Below are 15,312 nucleotides of genomic sequence, written 5' to 3' on the forward strand. Positions count from 1 at the left end.
ACGTCCATATAATAACGACCTAAAACAACCAATTAATAAGTGTCAAAGACACCTAATCTAAAAAGGAAAATAAATCCTAACTTATCTATTATAAGGAAATAACGAAATAAACTAAATCTAGTCCAAATCGGACTTTAAAAAACAAGAAACAAATTGTCCAATAATAGAATTCGAAAATTAATAATAATCATCTTTTCCAAGTCACGTCTTCTTCCGCTGGATGACTAGACGGGCTCAAGTCCTTGAGCTCGGCTTGCTTCACAATCTGGCCCGAATAATTCGCTCCAATTAAGCTCAGCTGGGATCGAACAAGACTTCGTCAATTCTTCCTTATGGAGCTCGTGTTCTACTAAGTTAAGCATGGCTGCTTCAATGTGCTTGGCCCGAGCTCGGGTAATTGGTCCTCTTGGCACATGCAGCTCGTCCAAGTCATCAACCCCTTTAATACTAATATTAACCCTAATACTAACCCTAATACTAAAACTAATACTAACATAAATGCAAATACTTATACTAATACTAATACTAATACTAATACTAATACTAATACTAATACAACTACTAATACTAATTATAATACTAATACTAATACTAATACTAATACTAATACTAATACTAATACAACTACTAATACTAATACTAATACTAATACTAATATTAATTCTAATACTTATACCTAATACTTATACTAATACTTATACTTATACTAATACTAATACTAATACTAATACTAATACTAATATTAATATTAATACTAATACTAATACTAATACTAATACTTATATTAAAATTAATACTAACACTATTAGTAATACTAATATAAATACTAATACTAGTACATATACTACAACTAATCCTAATTATTATACAAATACTAATACTAATAGAGTAATACTAACACTATTAGTAATACTAATATAAATACTAATACTAGTACTAATACTACAACTAATCCTAATTATTATACTAATACTAATACGAACACGAATAGTAACATTAATAGTAACACTAATACTAATACTAATACTAATACTAATACTAATACTACTACTAATACTAATACTAATACTAATACTAATACTAATACTAATACTTATACTAATACTAATACTAATACTAATACTAATATTAATACTAATACTAATACTAATACTAAAACTAAAACTAATAGTAATACTTATACTAATACTAATACTAATACTAATACTAATACTAATATTAATACTAATACTAATACTAATACTAATACTAATACTAATACTAATACTAATACTAATACTAATACTAACACTAATACTAATACTAATACTAATACTAATACTAATACTAATACTAATACTAATACTAATACTAATACTAATACTAATACTAATACTAATACTAATACTAATACTAATACTAATACTAATACTAATACTAATACTAATACGAATACTAATACTAATACTACTACTAATACTAATACTAATTGATACGAACCCCGTAGAACTTGTTACGGGACCCAATAATCTTATGCGGAAGCAAGAACGGAACGTCCAAAAAATAAAACATTCAACTGGCGGAATTTGGAAAATTGACCCCGTAGCTATAGAGAGCTAGAAACCAATATTATCAAGGTGGAAGTATTGACCCCGTGATTATAATGAATCAGAAACCAATACTATATTGCTAAGAATAATTCACAAGAATCCACTCGCAAAATATCCCGAAGAGTTGTTGAAGAACAACGAATGAGAATTTTAATCTCTCAAAATAATACTTAAAAATGTCCAAATAATAACGACCTAAAACAACCTATTTATAAGTGTCAAAGAGACCTAATCTAACAAGGAAAATAAATCCTAACTTATCTATTATAAGGAAATAACGAAATAAACTAAATCTAGTCCAAATCGGACTCTAAATAACAAGAAATAAATTGTCCAATAATAAAATTCCAAAATTAATAATAATCATCTTTTCCAAGTCACGTCTTCTTCGGCTGGATGACTAGACGGGCTCAAGTCCTTGAGCTCGGCTTGCTTCACAATCTGGCCCGAATAATTCGCTCCAATTAAGCTCAGCTGGGATCGAACTAGACTTCGTCAATTCTTCCTTTTGGAGCTCATGTTCTACTAATTTAAGCATGGCTGCTTCAATGCGCTTGGCCCGAGCTCGGCTAATTGGTCCTCTTGGTACATGCAGCTCGTCCAAGTCATCAACTCCTTCATCCAGCTCGGCACTACCTCGCGTAATTGGATGGATCGTATCACTAATACTAACACTAAGACTAATGACTAATACGAAGACTAATACTAATACTAATACTAATACTAATACTAATACTAATACTAATACTAATACTAATACTAATACAAACACTATTAGTAATACTAATACTATTACTACTAATACTAAACAAGGACTAATACTGATATATATATATATATATATATATATATATATATATATATATATATATATATATATATATATATATATATATATATATATATATATATATATATATATATATATATATATATATATATATATATATATATATATATATATATATATATATATTTGGAATGTGATTTTAGAAACAAGTTATATTGCTCCGACTAAGTTGATATTCTATTTACTTGCATTATACAACATAGTTATTCGAAGGATAAACCACATATATATAGACTAACACTAACGCTAACACTAATATTAATACTAATATTAACCCAAATACTAACCCTAATACAAACACTAATAGTAACACTAGTACTAACATAAATGCAAATAATAATACTAATACTAATACTAATACTAATACTAATTTGAGTACTAATACTAATACTTATACTAATAACAATTTTTACTACTAAAACTAATACTAATACTAATTCTAATACTTATACTAATACTAATATTAATTGTAATCCTAATACTTATACTAATATTAATACTTATACTTATACTAATACTAATACTAATACTTAACACTATTAGTAATACTAAGATATATACTAGTATTAGTGCTAGCACTACAACTAATCCTAATTATTATACAAATACTAATACTAATACGGTAATACTAACACTATTAGTAATACTAATATAAATACTAATACGAGTACTAATACTACAACAAATCCTAATTATTATACTAATACTAATACGAACACTAATAGTAACATTAATAGTAACACTAATACTAATACTAATACTAATACTAATACTAATACTAATACTAATACTAATACTAATACTTATACTAATACTAATACTTATACTGATACTAATACTAACACTAATGCTAATACTAATACTAATACTAATACTAATACTAATACTAATACTAATACTAATACTAATACTAATACTAATACTAATACTAATACTAATACTAATACTAATACTAATACTAATACTAATACTAATATTAATACTCATACTAATACTACAACTAATACTAATACTAATACTAATACTAAAACTAATACTAATACTAATACTAATACTAATACTAATACTAATACTAATACTCATACTAATACTAATACTAATACTAATACTAATTCTAATATTAATACTAACACTAATAGTAACACTAAAACTAACACTAATACTAATACTAGCAGTAATACTAATACTAATACTAATACTAATACTAATACTAATACTAATACTAATACTAATACTAATACTAATACTAATACTAATACTAATACTAATACTAATACTTATACTAATACTAATGCTAATTCTAAGACTAAGACTGATACTGGTACTAATAGTAATACTAATACTAATCTAATACTAATACTAATACTAATACTAATACTAACACTATTAGTAATACTAATACTATTACTACTAATACTGAACAAGGACTAATACTAATACTAATACTAATACTAATACTAACACTATAATACTAATACTATTACTACTAATACTAAACAAGGACTAAGACTAATACTAACACTAATAATTATATGGATACTAATACTGATACTGATACTCATATATATATATATATATATATATATATATATATATATATATATATATATATATATATATATATATATATATATATATATATGCGCATTTAGAAACAAGTTATTGCTCCGACTAAGTTGATATTCTATTTACTTGCATTGTACAACATAGTTATTCGAAGGATAAACCATACATATATATTAATTATTTGCAGTACTAGAACTCTCCTAAACAAAATAGACAAAATTAACGTGATATATGTTAATTATATATATATGTATATGACTTCACTCCATTATATTGGCTCGACCAGTCGTCTTATATATTGTGAAGCGCATATGCGTGCAGAGCTGTAGCGGTCTAGATTTCACAAGAATGAACAAGCAATGCTAGGATATGCGGCTTGAGCACTTTTTCCGGATTTGTGTATCCATCTTGGTTGTGCTTGTAAGTGACATCCATTAATTTTGCAAAGTTGAAAACTTGAACGAGAATTTCCTTAGAAACACGATTATCCATGAGCCCGTCATTCAAGTCTTTCCATGAATTCTCAGCAATTTCATTAAAGTGTTTCAATGCTACTTGGGTTGACACACCATGCTCCTTTTTATAGCAATCAATCCCAATCGTTACTTGCCCTCTACCATTCTCCAACTAATCCATATGTATAGAAAGAAAAAGAGAAAAAAAAAAAGCATCACGTATTAATTAATTTAATATAGATCTAATCTTATTTAAGTAGATTTAATTTGCGCATATACCTCATATGTGGCAATGTCATCAATGACACGAACTATTAGGTTAACAACTTGGAGAATTTTAGGTTTAGCTAGTAACCAATCAAATACTTCGATTTTTGCAATAGCCGAGCTAATGAAAGATGTTACTACTGCAGCGTCAGTTGCAGCTGTAGTCATGGCATTGCTCATGTACTCATCAAATGATGATGGCAAATAACCTTCCGTGAACCATTTCGCCTCAACGTAGTAACACTTCACAAGTTCTTTCATCTTGTGATTGATCAAAACATAGGGAAGCGTAAAGTTAATGTAAATGGTAGTATATATATATATATAAAACAGTATTTTTTTTTCAAAAATAAATAATAAAAAAATGAATTATACATATAAGACATTTTTTTAGCCATACATACCGCCTCCTTGGCATAATGAACAGCAAATGATCTTCCTTTAGGAGATAACTCTGCATCGAAAGCTTCATAAAGATCTAATACAGCTCCGTACAAAATCTTCATGTAGTTTGGAAGTCGGTCCATTTCGCTTATATCCCATCTAACACGTAAATTTCTCCATTTATTATCACAACATTGAAAATAAAAAAGAAAAAAAATATACTGTGTTCAATAGAAACAGTCTTACTTTTGTATGGCCTCGGTGAAAACTTGTAGTTCTTCAATTGTTCCATATGTATCGTATGTATCGTCTATCACAGATATCATAGCTGCGGTTTTAGCAAGGATGATTCGAGCATTAGAATGTCGGGGCTCGGGCGGATAAATCCCCAAAGTCCAAAAATAAAGCTCTAGCATAAGAAAGCCGGGAAATAAGGTCCATCTCCTTCCACCACCTATACACACGAATAATATGAAAACTTCCACTACAAGAAAAAAAATGTCATTAAATACATATATTAAATGCTAATATTTGTTTTGTCACAACTCTATTTGTTCTCACTTAATATTTTTTTACTATCACTTGACATCCAAGTGACAAGTATAGTGACAATATGTTTTACCTAATCATGTGAAAATATGTGTTGTCACTCAAGACATTAATTTTTAGTAGATTTCATGCAGTTTACCCCTTAGTTTGAGGATGAAAAAAATTGCTTCATGAACTCTACCAGAAAATAAAATTAATGCATGGTATCCGGTGCATATTTCAATAACGCAAAGGGGTTTTATGCAGTTTACCCCTTAGTTTGAGGATAAAAAAAATTGCTTCATGAACTCTACCAGAAAATAAAATTAACGCATGGTATTCGGTGCATATTTCAATAACGCAAAGGGGTTTTATGCAGTTTACCCCTTAGTTTGAGAATAAAACCCCTTTGCGTTATTGAAATATGCACCGGATACCATGCGTTAATTTTATTTTCTGGTAGAGTTCATGAAGCAATTTTTTTCATCCTCAAACTAAGGGGTAAACTGCATAAAACCCCTTTGTGTTACTCAAAATATGCACCGAATACCATGTGTTAATTTTATTGTGTAAAACCCCTATGTTTTTTATTGTATCGTGCATGAAATTTTCTATTCCGTTAAACAATAACACCGGTAACTACTTAGAAATTTTCATGCAATGTTTTAGCAACAGAAGAGGGGTTGATGTATGTTTTCTTCAATATCTAAGGGAATTTATGCAAAATTATTCTATTTATTTAAAATTCAAATCATTTTTTTAAATCAAGTCAAACACATAGTCCATTGCAATATGAAAAATTAAAAAAATAATGATAAAGATAAAATCTCTAACATTTTTTTTTTTTAATTTTGCCATTTCCAATTAAAATGTTTAAATCTTAGAACATTTTTTTATGATTATCATTTGGATTTATAAAATTTTATTGGCTTTTTTTTTTAAACTTTCTGCATCATTTTTTTTTTAAATCAAGCCAAACACATAGTGCATTACAATATGTGAAATTAAAAAATAATGATAAAGATGAAATCTCTAACAATTTTTTTTTTGCCATTTCCAATTAAACTGTTTAAATGTTAGAACATTGTTTTCTCATTTTTCCATGATGATGATTTGGATTTAAAAAAATTATTCGATTTTTTTTTATTAAAAATTTTTGCATCAAAGTTGAAACTAAATACAATTTTGGAAATTTTCAGTTTTGAAAAAAAAAATTAATTTATTAATATATTTAAAAATAATATTTTTTTCAAAATTATATATTTATAATATCGAAAGTGTTATATATTTAGATAATTTAGTATGGGTGTATTATATGTCAAAAGATTACAAATAATATGAAAATTTAAATTTAGTTTTCATATAAAGATTTCTATTAATAATTTCGAAAATTCAACTTTGAAAGATTGAATAAATATGTTTAAACTTAATTCGATTTTTTTTTCAAATATTAAGTAAATGAATATTTTTTTGCACAAAATTCCACTTGTATTGTAAATAACATCTACCAAACTCCCAAGTGTTACGAAAAAATTGTATGAAATCCCCTCAATAGTTATCAGTGTTATCTATTAACGAAATAGGAGATTTCATGCAAGATAAATAAAACATAGGGGTTCTACGCAATAACATAAAATAAATAGTTTTGCCCGTTCTGGTTCAGATTTTCCTTAACAAATGGCGCTTTTATATTGTTTACCCTCAAACTAAGTACGAAAGTTAATATCTCTCTCTCTCTCTCTCTCTCTCTCTCTCTCTCTCTCTCTCTCTCTCTCTCTCTCTCTCTCTCTCTCTCTCTCTCTCTCTCTCTCTCTCTCTCTCTCTCTCTCTCTCTCTCTCTCTCTCTCTCTCTCTCTCTCTCTCTCTCTCTCTCTCTCTCTCTCTCTCTCTCTCTCTCTCTCTCTCTCTCTCTCTCTCTCTCTCTCTCTCTCTCTCTCTCTCTCTCTCTCTCTCTCTCTCTATATATATATATATATATATATATATATATATATATATATATATATATATATATATATATATTACCTCATGACTTGACAGAGTTCCTCTTTGTGATGCATTTGTAGTAAATTAAAATCCAATTTCGCCAGCCTCAACAACGATTCACTGTTCGATTCATCTTGTTCGTAGAGTGAGATGAAATTGCGTGATTCAACTCTTGGAATGCCTCGGAAGAACGATTGATCAAGAGCATGCAAAACTTGTTTCTTGAGAGGCGATTCGGTTAAATTAGGAGCAACAAATTCAAGATGAGCTTTAGAGAAAGAAAAAGCCTTGTCCATAATCTCCTCTCCTTGTCTTCTTAAATATGTTGCTTCATATAGGCTTAACACACCCTTCACCTCATCAATATTACTCACAACGGTCTTCTTAAATTTACCATTATTTTCTGTAAATCTTTTGAATATGGCTGCATATATATAAATCCAAAGCGAAGTAAGAATTCAGTTTAATAAATTATTACTAGTTTAATATTATAGAAATTGAATTTTGTACTTACAAGAAGGTGCATCCATGCCGTGCTGCCTCAGCAATCTGAACTGCAATGCGACGATAAATAAATCATCACTCTCTTCGTTTTCCAACTTGAGATGGCCGCCATTGAATGCCAATGAGAGTTGTTGTTGGATTTCATTTTCGAAATGGTACGATAAACCAAGGCGTTCAATTGTGTCAATCAAAACCAGTTTCTCCGACAATTTGCTGTCACCAGAGATTAACATATTTCTAGCTTCTTCCTTGAGAACCTCAATCTCTTTAGTGTACATGTGTAATAACTGCAAATAAATTTATATTATATATGATCAATGATTTCTTGAATTTATTACTATAAGACTTGCTAACTTACATATAAAAAGATAATGAAAAAGCGACGAAAAACCTGGATATCCATGTTAAATGAACTAAAAAGGCCACCCCACAAACTAGGAGGGAAATTAGCGACGACAGGCCGTACAATATTGTTCTGAGAGTTCATGTTGAGGTTGTTTGCTTCATAAGAGGCCGCCATTGCAAGAACATTCCTACAAGGATGTATAAAGCTGTATTGTTGTTTCCTTGTCTGAAAAAGATTTTGTTTTATACGATGATATGATGAAAGTGGTCGGAACTGCATGGGGGTTGCGGGAAAAGCCATCGCAGAACGGGAATGAGTAAATACTAGCCATCAAACAGAAACAACAGTAGAATATCCCATTGTTCTAATGTCTCATTTGAGCTTAGCTAAAGGTGCCAATTACATTGACAACATCAATATATATCCATACAAATATGATATTACAAACCTACTTGACAAAAGAATATATAAACTTATTTGTCATAATATGCAATTGATCGTCAAATAAATTAATGAAACAATTAATAAATCAAAAACTAATATGTAATTGATCGTCAACTAAATTCAAATGTGATGTGACATAACATAGGGTACAATATTCTAATATTGTACTAAGTTCTAAAAACAATTAGCATTTAATATGGGAATTTATTATTTTTCAAAGTACTTTATAACAATAGTTTGGCACCACCGCTAGCTAGTTGTATGGTAAATGCTTTGGAAAGCAAAGTTACCAATACATTATTTTTAACTGAAAAAATTTATGGTCCCGAATTCTTTTAATACATAGGTGTTATATTAAGTGTTATGACACTTGTATAAACATGCAGCGGAAATATAAAAACAATACTCATATCTAAAAATGTTCACAAGTAAAACTTGTGAACTTGCCCTTCAAAGGACGTAACAATGATATTAAAAACAGTATTACAAGAATACAAAGAGAAGAAGTACAAAAAACTTCTTCCTTATGAATGAATCACTATCTTGATCATTCTTACAATCAAATCTAGAAACAAAAAGATAAATACTAAAAATTCTAGATTTCAAAGAATGTACTTGTGAGGAGTACGTACAGCAGATTCTAGAAACACACTAAAACTCTCATGAATTATTTTCAACTCTCGGTTTTTGTTTCTTCGAATCCCACCAATGTTCTTGAGTCTTGAAGTTGGTATTTATAGACATTCCAAGCTTCCACTCCTCAGCCCATGATCTGCAAGAAAACCAACTACAAGAGCACTCAAGAAAATGGGTTAGTGGGTTAGTTTAGTAGTTAAAATAATATTCACAATTTAACCCACTAAGCACTACTTAGCCCACTAAGCATTATACTTAGCCCACTAAGCCATAACTAAAATTTAGTTTGAAAGTAAGAGAGTTAAAAACATGTTGAGAGTATATTTTACACTCAATGTATACTTTCTAACGAGGATTTTTGTATACTTTTATTGATTTAATGATGCTTAATGAGTGGTTTATTGTATTTTAGGTACAACTTGACGATTTAATGATGCTTAATGAGTGGCTTAAACGAGCCAAAAAGGGTCAAAAACGGAAGAAAACAAAATATGCTGAAAATTGGCTGAAAAATGGTCCGCGCGGCCGTGCCAAATTTAGCATATTTTTGGCACGGCCGTGTGCCAACTGCAGAAGTTGGGCAGAAGGTTTCGGCGATTCTCGCGCGGCCGTGTGAGAATTGCACTGATTCTCGCGCGGCCGTGCCAAAACACGCTGGAGACAATTTTGAACTTTTAATCACACAAGGAAACCTAAATTTTTCTACCAAGTTGGGACATCTATTTAAGCCCGAACCAAGCACGAATTAGAGAACTTTGAACATAATCTTAGAGGAAGAGGAGCGAGAGAACGAAGAAACGAAGACGGAGAATTGACAAATCTTCATCACGATTCTTCTTTCATCTATCTTTTCTTAATCTATGTCTTTTTATATTTTTATTATGTTTTTCGTAGGGAACATGCGTAGCTAAGTTTTTAATCTAGGATTTTGTTGGAACCCTATGTGGGGATGGTGAACCCGTTTTCTTGAGATTATGCAATTATGATTTTATGATTATTTCTTCTACTAGTTATGATTGTTAGTGCATGAACTTGATCAATTTATGTGATTTATCTGTGATTATTGGGATTGACTCGACAGAGCTATTTTGATTATTAGACGGTAGGTAGAAGAGCCTTCGAGTAGTTTTCACCGGATGAGTGTGTCAATTGCATGTGGTGTCGTAGACATACAGATATCACCTCGGGTAGCCATTTACGATACTTGTGAGTTAATGCTTTATTCATAATTGGTTTGCATAGACATATAGTGAATCGTTAATTACTAATAGACTCATAATACATGCAACAGCGGGTTGTGAGTAAATTAGTGTCTCGGGTTAATAATCATGAATCATATATTTCATAATTGAGGGGTTTTGGGTGAGCAATTTTTGCATAGGGGGAAGATAAAATCCTAGGTCCGTTTTTATTGATATTTCTCGTGTTTATTTGCTTTCATAATTAGTTTAATTATTTAGTTGATTAAATTTGACAACTTTGCGTAGGCTGGATAAAAATCATAATTGTTAGAATTTGGTACTTAGGATTAGATAATTTGAGTATTCCCTGTCGGATCGACATCCGACTCTCACGAGTCCACTTTTACTACTTGTTTGCGATACGTGCACTTGCGTGTTAGGTATTTAGCCCCAACAAAACACATTGTGGAAATCCACGTGTTTCAATAACTACAAATATTTTTTTTCGGAATAATTTGAGAACTTAAGTAATGTTTATTTATAATTCGAAAGGAAACAAAATACACTCTAGTAGTCAAATCATGTTTAAAGGTGTTAAAAAAACGTATTTTGGAAGAAGAATTGAAAAAATAAAGTAATGTTCATTTGATTTTTAATGAAAATATTTTTAACTGTAGCAGTCAAATCATGTCTGGAGTAAAGAGAAACTTTTAATTTTTTTGTGGGAATTATTTAAAAAAAAATAAACAAACACAAATTCATTGTTTCCGAGAAAGAATATAAATAAAATGGAAATTAAAATAAACATTGCCATATAGTATTTTATACAATTTTTATTATTTTTATATTATCGTAGTATTATTTTTTGCTCTCCTAGAAAAAATGTTAGTATATATTAGTCCCCTTCTAGAAATATTTAGTATATACCGGCTCTCAAATATTCAAACATCAATAACATGACCAAATCCATTTTGAATTTTTATGAGAAAGTCCCTGACAATTCAACTTTATTAAACTAGGTTCACGTGTTTTTTTTTTCTTTCACAAATAAGTCCACCCATAACGATGCTCTGCATACAGGTGAACAAATTTCTTATATTATTAAATTAAATTCATCCGAACGTTGATTTTTTATTAAATTAATTAATAAATGAATGAATGAACTTATGAATGACAAATCTAAGTATTAATTTAATTTTCTTAGTCATTATATAATATATAACATAACTAGCATAGTGTCACCATCTCCTACTAATTCTTAAAAACTCAGCATGTTATATAGAAATTTATTACTTTTCGAGAATTTGGTAATGTCGTCCCTACAAAAATGACGAAACTAACAAAGAAATCAATTCTATAACAGCACCGCTGCTAGCAGTACAGTAAACACTTAACGTTAACAAATATTCCCTCCCTTCCATAATATTTGTCACTTTGGAAAAAAATAAATATTCAATATTATTTGTCACTTTAAATTTCCAACACTTTATTAATTACTTAATTTCCATTTTATACCCTTATTAACTCTTTTCGAACACTCTTTTTAACTAAGTTATCACTCGTATTAATTATAAGGCAAGGTTATTTTAGTCTAAAAGCATACATTTTCCTTAAATCAAGACACATTTAATAAAATTCTTAATATTTGTGAAATGCTAAAAACGAGAATTAAAACGGAACGGAGATAGTAGAAAATTAAAAACTATAGGCATATGGTCATATCTGTTGTGAACTAATCAAAATATATATTTAATATTTGTTAATATAGTTATTGATAATGTTAATACTCCATAGTGTTGGAAAATATACTTGCTTACATATAACATTTAACATGATCTAGATTGAGTTTACATGAAGAGAATGTATTGTAGATCAGAAAGCGTTATTATAGAGCTATGTAGGAGGAACATGGAAACGTCGACACGGGGAAACGGTAAAATGTCCCAAGAACGGGGATACGAATACCTGCGGAAAACATATAAATATTAAAAGTATAGGAATATATTTATAAATATGCTATATAAACCTACATATACAAGTTTTTATTTATATATAATTTTTTTTTTTATATTTTCATTCATATATATTCAAAATAAATATTATTAACAACTACTAATTTGCACTTAATCATTAAATCATGTAAATAATTAGGGAAGCAATAAAAATATTGGAAAATTAACTAATGTTTCTAAATTAGGGATAATTAGCTGAAAGCTCCTTCTTCCTAATTTTAAAAGCAACTAGGTAGTATTTTTCCCGTATAGATGCGAAAGCTTAATAGAGAAGACCTTGTGCAATATGCACAAATTAATGAAGTTTCAAACTCCAGATAAATATCGATAAAAAAGAACTCCGGATAAATGGCAAAGAGAGACGTGCACGTATACACATGAACTTTAATCCGTTGAATATTGTATTGGTTAACGTTGTTTTCCATAGAGTACTTTACTATACAACTAACTAGCTAGTAGTGTTGCCAAACTATTGCTTTCTTTGTTGGTTTTATTATTCTTAATTGCTACTTGAAAAATAATAAATTTCAATATGAAATGCTATTTTTTTAGAATCTAATAGGATATTAGAAGATTGTGCCGTCTATTATTTCTATTATTGTGCGTGACGACATTAAAAGACGAAATTTAAATCGGACGGTCCATCTACATTTCTAAAACATATTCAACTTATTATATGACATGTGGAGATATGCCTTGTTTTAATTAGGTGTGACTTAACTATTGAAGTTATTGTATGGTTAGATTGATATGTTAGGTGCTTTCGGTTATCAGCATTTAATTTATGGGAAAATTGCCTAAAAATCCTTCAAAAATATTTTGTATGGATAACAGTCCATTGGGATATTTTAAATTTGCTAAAAGTCATTATGGGCAGTTTAGTTGGATAGCTTAGACTGAAAATATACAATTTAGTTAGAGAATTTAGATTGAAAATAGACAACTTAGACTAAAAACGTGCAGTGTAATTAAGAATTTGGACTAAAATAGACATATTAGATGAATAATTTTATTTCGAATGATAGTGTGGCGGAAATTAGGCAGTCCGTGGTCGGGATTAGTAGAGAGGCAGAATAGTGGAAGAAATGCCATTATGTAGGAGTGAATGGTGGTTTTGAGAACATATGATATTGGAGGAAAATAAGATATTTTCAGTCTAAAATGACTGATATTGGCTAGTTTGCCAATTTCCTTGGACCTCACTAATGTCGGTCCAAAACCTGATAATTTGGAAGGCCCACAAGCATAAATGAGGTATGTTCTAACCCCCAGGGTTTCACTTCCCTCTTATATATATATATGTTATTCACCTCCAAGAGAAAGGTACATTCTTTATTTCTCTCACGACACTTTATCTCTATGATATTTGTCAATGATTCTTGGAGGTCCTCTAGCTTGGCTGTTAAATTACTGTTTCATACAGTAATATTACTGTTTGGGACGGTAATACTATTAAAATTACTTTCCTGAACAGTAATATTACTAATATTATTGTCCCAAACAATAATATTATTGCATGAGATAGTAATATTACGGTCAGAGACAGTAATATTACGGTCGAAGACAACAAAATTGCAGATCAAGACGATAAAGTTAATTAATACAATAAAATTACTGTCTTAACCAGTAATATTAATGTCTCAGACATGTAAATTAATGTTTCCGACAGTTAAATTACTGTTGGAGACAGTAATATTAATTAAAATATTTTTTTTAAGAAAAAAACAAAATCTCTAGAAAAAAAAGTCAATTAATAGTTAAATTACTGTCCCCGACAGTTAAATTAGTGTGGGAGGGAGTAGTTTAGCAGACAATACATTAATATTTATAAAAATAATTTTTTTTAAGAAAAAAAGTGTCAATTAACAGTTAAATTACTGTCTCCGACAGTTAAACTACTGTTGTAAACAGTAATTTAGCAGCCAAGATAGTAATATTAATTAAAATATTTTTTTAAGAAAAAAAAATTAACATTGGAGACCGGCTGCTGACCGGCGGTTTCTGACGGTGTCGGGTCAAAATTGGGCTTCAAATTGGAATAATGGTCAAAATTGGTTAATTTGTGAAATTGGGCTATTTTGGGTGTCAATCATGAAATGGAATTGAATTGGGTTCCAATGAATTGGGTGTTGGTATATATAAAAGTGCTTTCCTTATTTGCAAATAAGTTTGATTGAGTTGGAAATATTTAAAAGACAAGAACGTTGGATGTCCCATTTTTTAATAGGGTTTATTAGGGATAACCCCCTTGTTCATATTTTCTAATGAGGTAGATCCAATTTTTTTTCCCCTTTTTGAGATAGATCCAATTTTGCCAACTTGGCAAAATATATTATATAATTTTCCTTTAATACCCCTGTTTTATTTTTAAAAGGCATTTATTTCCTTTACTACGTGATTTGAGATTTGCTGATACGTTGCCTAAAATCACGTAATAAAATTACGTGAGATCATTGGCCGTTATATCAAATCGTGTACAATATTTTTCGAAGGTTCTCTTCAGCGTTCCAGCGGTTCTTTATCGTCTTTGAAGATTTCTGCACCGTCGTTGAAATAGGATCGAA

At 29.3% G+C, this 15,312-nt stretch overlaps 1 pseudogene; it reads right to left on the minus strand.

Annotated features, from left to right (window-relative positions):
- Positions 1–4,288: 4,288 nt before the first annotated feature.
- LOC148768485 (viridiflorene synthase-like) lies at positions 4,289–8,903 on the minus strand (annotated as a pseudogene).
- Positions 8,904–15,312: the final 6,409 nt, after the last annotated feature.

Source organism: Erythranthe guttata, chromosome 8 (genome assembly GCF_056151865.1).
Source record: "Erythranthe guttata isolate IM_541 chromosome 8, IM_541, whole genome shotgun sequence".
Classification (NCBI taxonomy): domain Eukaryota; kingdom Viridiplantae; phylum Streptophyta; class Magnoliopsida; order Lamiales; family Phrymaceae; genus Erythranthe; species Erythranthe guttata.